Source organism: Humulus lupulus, chromosome 4 (genome assembly GCF_963169125.1).
Source record: "Humulus lupulus chromosome 4, drHumLupu1.1, whole genome shotgun sequence".
Classification (NCBI taxonomy): Eukaryota; Viridiplantae; Streptophyta; class Magnoliopsida; order Rosales; family Cannabaceae; genus Humulus; species Humulus lupulus.
In genome coordinates, this window is record NC_084796.1 from 176,858,573 (window position 1) to 176,871,823 (window position 13,251).

Below are 13,251 nucleotides of genomic sequence, written 5' to 3' on the forward strand. Positions count from 1 at the left end.
AGAGAAAGGTGCGAGCAAGAAGACATCCGAGATCGGTTTCGACGTCAAATTGACGAGGTCGGGGAGAGAAAGAGAAGAATACTCCGGGTCACAGTTTATCCAAATCCAGATCCTAGAGATAATTTTTGTGTGTGGTCATGGGTAGATTATAGAGTATGTAGGTTTGATAGGTGGTGTTGACGGTGAAATCTCGTCAACGATATAAGGTTAGAAAATTAAGACTATATTGCCAAAGGTATCTCAGAAGAAGATGGAGAAAACTTAAATGAGTAAAAATGTAGAACTGCAATGGAGTCGAAATTGTATATTACTTAACAGCCTTAGCATACAATCAATTTTCCAACCTCTCTCCATGTGGAATTGGGATTCATTATATAGTGGGCTCTAATGGCCCTAGATACATTGTGGTCCAGGGGACCAGGAAGTACATAGGTACACTGTCTGGAGAGTGGTTTCAGACATTGTGGTCTTGCAACCAGTACAAGGACAGGTGCCAGGAGGATGTCTCCACTACTTGACCGCACGAATGTCAGAGGAGTGGTGCAGGTGGTAGTGGTGTCGACTCTGACATCTAGCCACAGACACATATGCCATTCCTCTCTCCTGGCATTCCCACTACTTGCCTGGCAGAGGTACCATATTCGTACGCTGACTCCCTTAGGTCTGCGGGTACATTCCAAAAGATACGCGTGAGAGATAAACTTTGCTGGCCAGGCTAAGAGGTCTAGGCGTGAGAGCTTCCGTGGGGTGCTCCTGATGGCGTGGCATGGTGTGATGGCCTCCCAAGAATATGCCGGCCCTAGGGCCTCACGTGGCACGCCCCTTGGGCACGGATGGTGGCCTCACATGGCACGCCCCTTGGGCACGCATGGGGGCCTCGCGTGGCACGTATAACGTCCTGCATTTTCGGGTACCTTTAAACGACTCGGGTCGGGATTTTTCCCCCGGGTTAAGAATATTATTTTAAATAATATTATATTTTTTTTTGTAAGTATTCCATGAGTTATTGCTAGCCAAAATATGAATTTTGTGATTTTAAAAGTCAAGATAAGACTTTCGGTCCTGGACCGACACAAAAACCCTGATCGGGTAAAAATCTCGGAAAATAAAATGAAAAATCATGGCAATTATATTTTGGGCATAAAATACATTCATAAAAGTTAAAGTTTGGTCAAAAATAATAAACCTAAAAGAAAATGGAAATTTTAGGGCATTTTGTGTTAAATGCCTAATTTTACCGAAATGGGGAATTTTATTCCATGAATGGACCTTAGGTTAAATTTTACTATGTGATTAATTAAATTAAATGTGAGAGACATTTAATTTAATTAATTAATGTTAAGTTTGGTGATTAAAACTTAATAAGAGTGAAAAAAAAAGGTGTCAAAAGCCAATTTGGACTTTTCTTCTTATGAAACCTTTATTAACCTTTAATAAAAAAAAAATTAAAAAATAATGAAATGATCATATATGGCAAAGGGTGGCCGGCCATGTGGTGTTTTAGAGTGGTGTGAACCCAATTTTATAAAGTTTAACTCCCATTTTAATTAAGAAGTCAAGTGGGCAAGTGGGTAGAAAAGCACTCAAGTGTTTTGTGATATTTTGAAGAGTTGTGTGAGCCATTCTAACCCCCAAATCCGACCACTCTCCCTCCCTCATTCACTCTCATCTAATTTTTGAAGACTCTCTCAAGTGTTCTCTCCATTTTCAACCCCAAGAACACCAAAGAAACTTGGAAGCTAAGTCTTGGTCTAGGAAGGGTTTTCCCTAAGGTAAAGTTTCATTAATCTAGACTTTTGTCAAGTTTTAATCATAGAGTTTCAAATAGCTAATTACCTATGTTGTTGGAGGAAGTTGGTTAGGGTTTTTGAAAGGTTTTTAAGGAGTCAAAGCTTATAGGAAGGTCCAAACCTTAAGCAAGAACACCAAAGAGGTAAAAAGTTTACTTTTGATGATTTTGTTGTAGGGTTTTTAGTTTTAAGCATTATTTTGTATATCTAATGCTTAGAGTTTCTTGTTGATGATGTAATAAGGTTATGGTAGTTGTTTAATAATTTTTATGATGCATGTGTATTGATTTTTGAAAATGGGAACCAAAACCCCCAAGGGTTTTGTAGGATACCCTAAAACAAAACATGTTTTAAGCTGTGACTTCCAAGGGGTCAAGTAGCCACTGTATATTGTTTTTGTAAAATTAAATTGTACTGTTATGTTGTTGAGATTGAGTACATAAAATTGAGCTTTTGAAACACTAAAATTTTTTTAGAAATGAGTAAGTTATGCTATTTCAAAGTTTAGGTAAAAAACTGTTTTTTCGTATTCTCATTTTCGGAACCAAGTTTGGACAGCCACTGTATAGGGAAAATGAACCCAGTTTTTTCTAAAATTTTGTGGACATATTTCTGGAATAACCTATTAGTCCAATGTAAAATTTGGTAAGAAAATATTGAACGGTTTGAAAGTTATTAACTGTCAAAGTTTGGAAAAAATAAGGACTTGAAAATAAGGTCATTTTTACCTCATTGTTGGAAAATGATTTCACCAATCAAAAATGCTCATTTTGACCTAAGATTTTACAAAGACCTAAATGGAATAACAAAAATATAATTGGGAAATTTTGGTAACAATTGGGTAAGTAAATTTCAAGTTATGAACTAACGAATTATGTAGTTAAAAATGTGAAAAATAGGTTTTTCACACTTAGTGTAAAAATGAGATTTTGGAACATAAGGTAAAAAGTAAAATTTTGTTTATTTCAAGATATAAATTGGTAAGTCTTGAAATCATATTTTCACTAAAATTACCCCTTTGAGTTTAAATGAATTATTTTTCTAGTAAGTAAAATTGATTAATTGCTTTTGGGAAAATTAATTAGTCAAGATGAGAAATTTATAACGGTTTTCCTAATTAAGACAAATTAGGCAATTTTCTTAAAACGGTTTTTAGATATTAAAACCTTAAGAAAAATAAAAGGAAAATTTAAAGAGTTTATTTTCTTTAAAAATAATTAAGGAATTTATTTGTATTTTCTGGATATAATACCGGCTAAAATCTTACATATTTTAACCGACTAGTCGAAAGTGCAGGTTAATAGTGAAACCTTGAAAGAGTAAGATTTTTAGCGGGTTGTGGGGAAATACCATTGTGATACCCGAGCCTAGGTATCGAGACCTTAGGATAGGTCTCCCCGAGACTTAGGGTTTAGTCTCGAATATTTTGTATGACTTTCCTTAATAGGTTTAAAACCAAATAAGGATTATAAATCCTTACAAATGACTTTTATTAAAATGACCCAACTGCCCAAAATAATAATAATTAATTATGAGTGCCATAATTAATCCGAGTATACTGTATGGATAACTACAGTATTGGCTAAGCGTAACTGGACTGAACGTTGGAGGGTGAAAACCTGCTGAGCGCTAAGGACTCCAAGTAAGTCAACTTATATTGTATGGCTGCAACATGAAATGATTATTGTCTTGTATGTTAGTATAGGGATACATGCACATATATAGACTGTCATAGAAAGTTGCTTAGAGACGTTAGTCTAGTGAGTGTTGATTTAGAAAATATGAACGGTAGAAGTCCGTCATATCCTAGACGGTTGATCCCCGTCACACTGCTTGATTTTATTTATGTCCGGTTCATTACCACGACGAGTGGCCATGAGATGAGGATAAGCTGGTTAAACCTAGGGGCGCCAAGATAAATGGGACCTAGGGGCCCTCATGCTTACTTAATCATTGGACGGTTAGAATCCGAGCAAGTGCTCTAATAAGTTATTCCCGGATAGCAGCCGTGAATATTGGCCATTCCGTGAGAGTGCCTAGAGATACTAGGGGTTGCCAAGTTTGAGTGAGGTTGAACACCCTAGGGGCAGCTGCTCACCAGCACCACTGATTAACATAGAAGTCTCCATAAAATCGTGTAAATTGGATTACACTCTTGAATATGTAGCGATGCCCTAGGTAACACGATAGTTACCCTTGATGAGAATATTTATTGGCTAGATCTTAGTGTGGGGACTCAGTTCTCTTTTACAGATTAGCAATTATGTTGGAGGGCGCGTTACGCATGAATTGTTGGAAATTGTCGAGCGTTGGTCTCGAATTATTTGGTGATATAATATATCTGCTTGCTCTGGGATTTTCTGAGTGCAGGGATATAATTGTTGATAAGATATAGTTGTGATATAATATATCTGCTTGCTCTGGGATTTTCTGAGTGCAGGGATATAATTGTTGGTAAGATATAGTTGTGATATAATATATCTGCTTGTTCTGGGATTTTCTGAGTGCAGGATTTTTATCTAGTTACGAATTAATTTATCATTGGTTATCAGGCATGACCATAAGTTTGCCAGGACGCTTTAGCGTTCTTGAAATTGATTGTTTAGGGTCCGGATGGGTCCGGAACCCTAATTCTCTACATGCTTTGTTTGAAAGTTGATCTTACTAAGCGTTTTCGCTTACCTAGTTGTTTCATGTTGTAGGTAAGTGCAAGGGCAAGGCAGAGCAGTGAGCGCTGGAGTCTTCCTTGCAAATGTACATGTGGACCGACCTTTTGGGAAGCCTTTTTATTTTTGGAAATGTTGTGTAATTTTCCTAAACTAGGCTCACTCTAATCTTTATAAAACATGTTTGTAATTAAATGTTAAGTATGGCCATACGACTTTTTAAAAAGTTTTTTTTTCTATGGGTTTTTGAGACATTTTGTTAAATGAAAACATTTATATTTCCGCATTATCGAGTCTTGAAAATCCGGGTCGTTACAGTTGGTATCAGAGCTCGAGTTGAGCCGGTTCTGTAGACAACCCACATGTACATTTCGCAAAGATAGACCGGCACTCACTGTAAGTATTGTTTCTTCCTTTAGTATGTTGATTTCTTTTTATTCACCTCAATTCTATAAATTGTAGGTTATGGTCGATATACCTGAGATAGGTGACCCTGTGATAGGAAAACTACCCATGATCCCTTCCCCTAGAATCGATTTTCTATAGACTCTTTAACGATGAGAATTCCTTGCCATTTCGAGTACGAATGACGACATTGGCGTGCCATTTGGCAATGTACGCAGTACATGACGGAAGTCTTCAGTAGAGCCAGATGAGGATCTCGAGCAGTCTGACGAGGATACCGACATAGAGCTGGATATGTTGATGGACAGCTTAGATTAGGTTATGCTGTGAGGGTCTTCTTGATACTTTTTGTAAAGACCTTGCAAACCGACTAGGTTGTAGGACATTGGTGTAGTTGTAGCTGAGAACCTGCCAGTGGAGGAAGTGGCTAATGCAGAACTCGGCGACGGGGAAATTTCTTATGAGGAGCTGATGGACCAGACTGAGGAAGATCTCAAGGAGGATCTAGATGGAGGTCCTGATATGGCCGCTGACAGCGACACCGACTAGGTGTTAGGCGCTGCATAGGTGTTAGAAACCCACCTAGTTTTGAAATATATACCTACCTTGAATATGATTAAGGAAATTAGTAACTGGTCTAGAAGGGTTATAAGTACGTTTTTTTTAGGGCTAATTTTGTAAATCCCTTAGACTTGCCAACCCAAACTTCAAACGTTGTTGTATATGGTATAGGTTATGAAATGAAGTTGCTAACTTTTGTTAAAAAATGTTGATTGCTTGATATGTTTGGTGTGCTTAATTAGGTTGATTAACTATCTGTGTCAATATTAACTTCTCGTCCTTATGCGCTTAAGAGCTTTTGATTGAAATCAAAAAATTGGTAAGGACAAGAGCTCAAAGAGGAAGGGGTGTTGCTGGCCGAGGCCAGGCCACACCTGCTGATAGAGCTCAGAACGCGCCTACCGCTAGAGCTCCAAACCAAGCTGATAGAGTTCGCGAGATAGCCGAGCAGATGAACCATCTGCAAAGGCTAGTGGAGACGCAGGGAGCTCAAATAGAAAGAGGGCAAAAGAGATAGGAGGACGCTGATGCCCTCCAAGCTGAAAGATTTAACACCCTTTTTGGGACGACTACCTATAACACCCAACAATTCTCAGAACTACGAAGTACCACCTGCAACCAATGAAGAACAAAACCTTGGCCCGCAGGTTATCATTGTGCAACCTGTACAGCCAGTAGAAGCGCCAAGAGCTGCCCAAGAAAAACCTATATCAGAAAGGTTCGGCAACCAAAATCCACCTATATTCGAGGGGAGCAGTGACCCTTCAATGGCAGAGGAATGGATTAGTACCTTGGAAAGAATCTTCGACTTCATTGGAACTACTGAGAGAGAGAAGGTAGTCTGCGCGACCTATATGCTGAGAAAAGATGCCCGCATCTGGTGGGACGCAGCCAAGAAAGGGCATAACGTTGCCGAGATGGAATGGCTAGAGTTCTTGACCTTGTTCAATGGCAAGTACTTTAGTAATGTAGTGATTGAGCACAAAATGAATGAGTTCACTAATCTGAAGCAGGAAACATCGAGTGTGCAGGACTACATTCGAAAATTTGACCAACTGTCTAGGTTTGCGAAGAACCAGGTGAGCACTGAAGAGAATAAGACCTGGAGTTTTATGAAGGGCCTACGCAGAGACATTGCTAGGTGTGTAGACACTGGTAGAACTGGCCCAGAGACGTATGCTGAAGCTGTGGAACGGGCTCTTCGCCAAGAGTCTTGGGCCGTGTCAGAAAAGCCAGATCCACAAAAGAACGAAGACAGGAGGTACACTCCCAACAACCCCGGACAGTTTCAGGCCAATCAGAATGGCCCAAGGGGAAGGTTCAACCCGAGGTTCAGCCAGAACTCAGGGCGAACAAACAATCCAAGAGGCACAAGACCGATTTTTAGGGGACCTCCCAATCAGGCAATGGCTAGTCACAACAAACAGCCGAGACGTGAGTTTGAACAATGGCCATTGTGCAACAAGTGTAACCGCCGCCATCGGGGCGAGTGCGGGTTCTGTTTTAACTGTGGAAAGCCAGGGCACTTTGCTAAGGATTGTCGAATGCCAGCCAAGGGCAATGGAAATGACCAACATAAACAAATTGGAGCTCCGCCTCGAGTTTATGCGCTTACACAAAGCGACAAAGGAGCTGGCCCATCTGATATGGTGTCAGGTCAGATTTCTATCGCCCAAACCTCAGCATATGCATTAATGGATACTGGTGCATCACATTCTTTTGTATCTGCATCCTTTGTGGAAAAATTAAATAGAAGTCCTGAGCCGATGCTTGTTATTTGTGGGGTATCCTTGCCTTCGGGTGAGGATATGCTGGTGCGGACATGGGTTAGAGCCGTACCAGTTTGGGTTGAAAATCGTGAGCTAATGGTGGATCTGTTAGTCTTGGACCTACATGAATATGATGTCATATTTGGGATGGATTGGTTAACCAAATATGGAGCAGTTATCAATTGCAAGCGCAGAAAAGTGGTCCTCACCCCAGCAGGAGAAGAACCATTCGAGTTCAAGGGTACGTCAAGAGAAAGAAGTGTCCCATGATTTCTGCGATAAAGGCGAGAAAAATGTTGAGTGACGGGTGCATCGGTTTTCTGGCAAACATAGTGGATAAGGATAAAGAAACGAGTCAACAACCATTGGATGTACCGGTTGTGTGCAAGTTTTCTGATGTATTTCCTGAGGATCTCCCAGGGATTCCACCAGACCGAGAGATTGTGTTTGAGATAGAGTTGATTCCGGGAACTGCGCCGATCTCAAAGACTCCTTACAGAATGGCACCATATCTGCTTGTTCTGGGATTTTCTGAGTGCAGGATTTTTATCTAGTTACGAATTAATTTATCATTGGTTATCAGGCATGACCATAAGTTTGCCAGGACGCTTTAGCGTTCTTGAAATTGATTGTTTAGGGTCCGGATGGGTCCGGAACCCTAATTCTCTACATGCTTTGTTTGAAAGTTGATCTTACTAAGCGTTTTCGCTTACCTAGTTGTTTCATGTTGTAGGTAAGTGCAAGGGCAAGGCAGAGCAGTGAGCGCTGGAGTCTTCCTTGCAAATGTACATGTGGACCGACCTTTTGGGAAGCCTTTTTATTTTTGGAAATGTTGTGTAATTTTCCTAAACTAGGCTCACTCTAATCTTTATAAAACATGTTTGTAATTAAATGTTAAGTATGGTCATACGACTTTTTAAAAAGTTTTTTTTTCTATGGGTTTTTGAGACATTTTGTTAAATGAAAACATTTATATTTCCGCATTCTCGAGTCTTGAAAATCCGGGTCGTTACAGCACGCTCCTTGGGCACGCATGGTGGCCTCGCACGGTACGCCCCTCGGGCACAAATGGTAGCCTCGCATGGCATGCCCCTTGGGCACGGATGGTGGCCTCGCGTGGGACGCCCCTTGGGCACGCATGGTGGCCTCGCGTGGCACGCCCCTTGGGCACGCATGGGGGCCTCGCATGGCATGCCCCTTGGGCACGCATGGTGGCCTCGCGTGGCACGTCCCTTGGGCACGCATGGGGGCCTCGCGTGGCACGCCCCTCGGGCACAAATGGTGGCCTCGCGTGGCACGCCCCTTGGGCACGCATGGTGGCCTCGCGTGGCACGCCCCTTGGGCACAGATGGTGGCCTCGCGTGGCACGCCCCTTGGGCATGGATGGTGGCCTCGCGTGGCACGCCCCTTGGGCACGCATGGTGGCCTCGCGTGGCACGCATGGTGGCCTCGCGTGGCACGCATGGTGGCCTCGCGTGGCAAGACCCTTGGGCGTGCATGGTGGCCTTGCATGGCACGCCCCTTGGGCACGCATGGGGGCCTCCCGTGGCATGCCCCTTGGGCATGCATGGTGGCCTCGCGTGGCATGCCCCTTGGGAACGCATGGTGGCCTCGCGTGGCACGCCCCTTGGGCACGGATGGTGGCCTCGCGTGGCACGCCCCTTGGGCACGGATGGTGGCCTCGCGTGGCACGCCCCTTGCGCACGCATGGGGGCCTCGCGGGGCACGCCCCTTGGGCACGCATGGGGGCCTCGCGTGGCACGCCCCTTGGGCATGCATGGGGGCCTCGCGTGGCACGCCCCTTGGGCACGCATGGGGGCCTCGCGTGGCACGCCCCTTGGGCACGCATGGTGGCCTCGCGTGGCACGCCCCTTGGGCACGCATTGTGGCCTCGCGTGGCACGCGCCTTGGGCACGCATGGTGGCCTCGCGTGGCACGCCCCTTGGGCACGGATGGTGGCCTCGCGCGAGAGGCTCGAGTGCACATGGCCGAGGTGAGACGGGGGCATCGCGTGGGAGGCTCGAATGCGCATGGTCGAGGCGAGATGGGGGCCTCGCGTGGGAGGATCGGGTGTGTAGCCGAGTCACGAGATGCGCACGGGTCATGGGCAGCCTCGCATAGTGAGGCCCTCGTTGCCTTGGCAGGTACTTGTGCATGTCGAGCAGCCTCGTATGGGAAGGCCCTCGGGTCTCTAGGGGCATCTTCGCAAAGGCCTCCTACGAGACGTGGGACTCGCGTGGGGCAAGATATTGGGTTGCTTGGTTTGCCCGTGGCTAGCAAGGGTAAATCTCAATTTTTTTCTTGGTAGATTTTTGGCATCCACACGTGCCCCCCAGTCTATAGGGAGGCCTTTAAGCGTTCTTGTAGACTCTTCTCTTCCTTTTTATTTTTTATCGTATTTTTATTTTTTATTTTTTATTTTTAATTTTTTGTATTTTTCATGCTCGAGGTCCTTTGGAGCCCACGCGAATGGGGGTTCGATAGGTCTCTCTTTGGTGCACCTTGGTTGTATCTATAAGGATATGTTGACCCTTTGGGTTCTAGCTATCCTTTTATCTATTTTTTCGCGCGCTTATTATTTCTTGCGAGAAGCGTCCTTCTCGTCATTAGGCATAGTACTATTTTTGCAAGCGTCTTCTTTGAGACCCTTTTTGCAAGCCTCTTCTTTGAGACCCTTTTTGGAAGCGTCTACTTTGAGACCCTTTTTACTAGCATCTACTTTAGAGACCCTTTTCTCAAGCGTCTATTTTTGGAGACCCTTTTCTCAAGCGTCTATTTTGGAGACCCTTTTCTCAAGCGTCTACTTTGGAGACCCTTTTCCCAAGCGTCTATTTTTGAGGTGATCTCCCCTCGAGTCAGGACTTTCATGGCTAGATGGTCTTCATTCAATCTCAAACTTGGCCAGCGACCCCTCTAGCACGACGCCCCCTTCTATATGGAATCTTCAGACATATTGGTAGTAGGGAAACTGGAGGAAGGTTCGCTTTCTTCCACATAGAAGTTCTTATGGCCCTCTTCCACATGTATGTACTTCTGTGCTCTCTCGAAGAAGTCATCCAAATTCATAACTTCTCTTTTGAGCATGTTACCCCACAACTTGCTTCCTGGACGAACTCCGACTGTAATAGCCATCTTGTGCTCCGCTTTAGTTAAACCTCCCACCTTTGTTGCTTCTATACTGAACCTATGGATGTTAGCGAGGCTGGTAGTTGGCATGACGTAATCACACGCTGCATGGTGTTGCTGAAGAAATTCATCAGAGAATTGTTGCCATGACTCGATTGTTCCTGGCCTTAACCTCTTGAACCACCTGTATGCCACTCCTTTAAGCGTAACGACGAAGCAATGACACTTTGCCCTGTTGTTGACCCCTCTTAACCTCATCAAGTTATTTAAGGAGTCTAAGTGATATTTTGGGTTTGTAGTACCCTCGTACGGAGTCATGCGAGGCTCTCTGAAGCCAGTGGGCATTTGCTCAGCCTGAATCTCCCTTGTAAAGGGTGAATCACGGTCGAATTCTTCGTCATCCATGTGCCCCCCAAGTGCAATGGTGATCTTGCCTCGAGGGCTTCACATTTTGGTGTCTAGTCCCCTCCTCTTTTTGCATAAGGAGTTTTGCGGGTTCTCGGGCTGATCCCTTGCCTTGGTTGTGTCCCTCGGGGGAACCGCGGGGGGTACGTCTCTTACTTCTGACCTCTCTCCATGGAGCTCTTTTCTTAGGCTAGGGGGTGCCTCTTTTGAGTGGACATTGGCCTCGTTCTTATGGCCATCACCTTCCCTCCGCCTTTGCTCCTGGGGACATTTTGTTGGCCTAGGTCCCCCCTGGTACTTTGTCTGGGGGTTTTACTGGTGGAAAGTTGGGTTCCCCCATCATTTACTGGGACAGTGCTTTCCCCTTTTTCATGCTCCTTCCCTTTATGCTTAGGGAGGGGTATGCTTGACTTCCCTTGCAGAAGGTCGTTTAAAACCTCCTGCATGTTCTCTATCGTGGTTTCCTGCCTTCGAGTCTTTTAATGCAACTCGTGAATCTCGTCCTTGTAGAAGCGCGTCCTTGAGCTGGAACTTACCGAGCGTACCCCGGGACCCTTGCCTGGCCAGTACGTCGAGGGACCGGGGTCCTGATGGCCTGAGCGTGGGGTCAACCGGGGCCGGTTAAGTGGATACACTAGTGGCTCTGAATGACCTCCGTCGGGCTGGGTAGCTGGGGACGATGCTTCCCTCTCCTCCCCTGGGGAAAAAGGTTCTCCAGTTCACCTCCATGCTCGGGCGGAGGGGGGTCTTTCTTGGAAGCCCTCCGCTCTACTTCATCTAGGCGAACCTCAACCTCTTGTATTTTTCGTAGGCGTTTTGAACGTCTTAGCATCTTTCTTTGTTGGAAGTGATGGAAGAACACTGGCTTGATGCTTGTTCTTCCCACAGACGGCGCCAAACTGTTGACGGTGAAATCTCATCAACGATATAAGGTTAGAAAATTAAGACTATATTGCCAAAGGTATCTCAGAAGAAGATGGAGAAAACTTAAATGAGTAAAAATGTAGAACTGCAATGGAGTCGAAATTATATATTACTTAACAGCCTCAGCATACAATCAATTTTCCAACCTCTCTCCATGTGGAATTGGGATTCATTATATAGTGGGCTCTAATGGCCCTAGATACATTGTGGTCCAGGGGACCAGGAAGTACATAGGTACACTGTCTGGAGAGTGGTTTCAGACATTTTGGTCTTGCAACCAGTACAAGGACAGGTGCCAGGAGGATGTCTCCACTACTTGACCGTACGAATGTTAGAGGAGTGGTGCAGGTGGTAGTGGTGTCGACTCTGACATCTAGCCACAGACACATATGCCATTCCTCTCTCCTGGCGTTCCCACTACTTGCCTGGCAGAGGTACCATATTCGTACGCTGACTCCCTTAGGTCTGCGGGTACATTCCAAAAGATACGCATGAGAGTTAAACTTTGCTGGCCGGGCTAAGAGGGCTAGGCGTGAAAGCTTCTGTGGGGTGCTCTAGATCGCATGGCATGGTGTGATGGCCTCCCAAGAATATGCCGACCCTAGGGCCTCGCGTGGCACGCCCCTTGGGCACGGATGGTGACCCCACATGGCACGCCCCTTGGGCACGCATGGGGGCCTCGCGTGGCACGCTCCTTGGGCACGCATGGTGGCCTCGCGCGGTACGCCCCTTGGGCATGGATGGTGGCCTCGCGTGGCACGCCCCTTGGGCACGGATGGTGGCCTCGCGCGGGACGCCCCTTGGGAACGCATGGTGGCCTCGTGTGGCACGCCCCTTGGGCACGCATGGGCGCCTCGCGTAGCACGCCCCTTGGGCACGCATGGTGGTTTCGCGTGGCATGCCCCTTGGGCATGCATGGTGGCCTCGCGTGGCAAGCCCCTTGGGCACGCATGGTGGCCTCACGTGGCACGCCCCTTGGGCACGGATAGTGTCCTCGCCTGGCATGCCCCTTGGGTATGGATGGTGGCCTCGCGTGGCACGCCCCTTGGGCACGCATGGTGTTCTCGCGTGGCACGCCTCTTGGGCACACATGGGGGCCTCGCATGGCAAGCCCCCTGGGCACGCATGGTGGCCTTGCATGGCACGCCCCTTGGGCATGCATGGTGGCCTCGCGTGGCAAGCCCCTTGGGCACGCATGGTGGCCTCGCGTGGCACGCCCCTTGGGCACGAATAGTGTCCTCGCGTGGCATGCCCCTTGGGTATGGATGGTGGCCTCGCGTGGCACTCCCCTTGGGCACGCATGGTGGTCTCGCGTGGCACGCCCCTTGGGCACACATGGGGGCCTCGCGTGGCAAGCCCCCTGGCACGCATGGTGGCCTTGCATGGCACGCCCCTTGGGCACGCATGGGGGCCTCGCGTGGCATGCCCCTTGGGCACGCATGGTGGCCTCGCGTGGCACGCCCCTTGGGCATGCATGGTGGCCTAACGTGGCACGCCCCTTGGGCACGGATGGTGGCCTCGCGTGGCACGCCCCTTGGGCACGGATGGTGTCCTCGTGTGGCACGCCCCTTGGGCACGGATGGTGGCCTCGCGTGGCATTCCCCT

General features: G+C 46.7%; 1 long non-coding RNA gene across 1 annotated transcript; it reads left to right on the plus strand.

Annotated features, from left to right (window-relative positions):
* Nucleotides 1-1,862: 1,862 nt before the first annotated feature.
* LOC133829294 (uncharacterized) lies at nucleotides 1,863-4,695 on the plus strand. The gene is made up of 2 exons (XR_009891665.1): nucleotides 1,863-1,933; nucleotides 4,493-4,695. It is a non-coding gene; the product is annotated as an uncharacterized LOC133829294 (long non-coding RNA).
* Nucleotides 4,696-13,251: the final 8,556 nt, after the last annotated feature.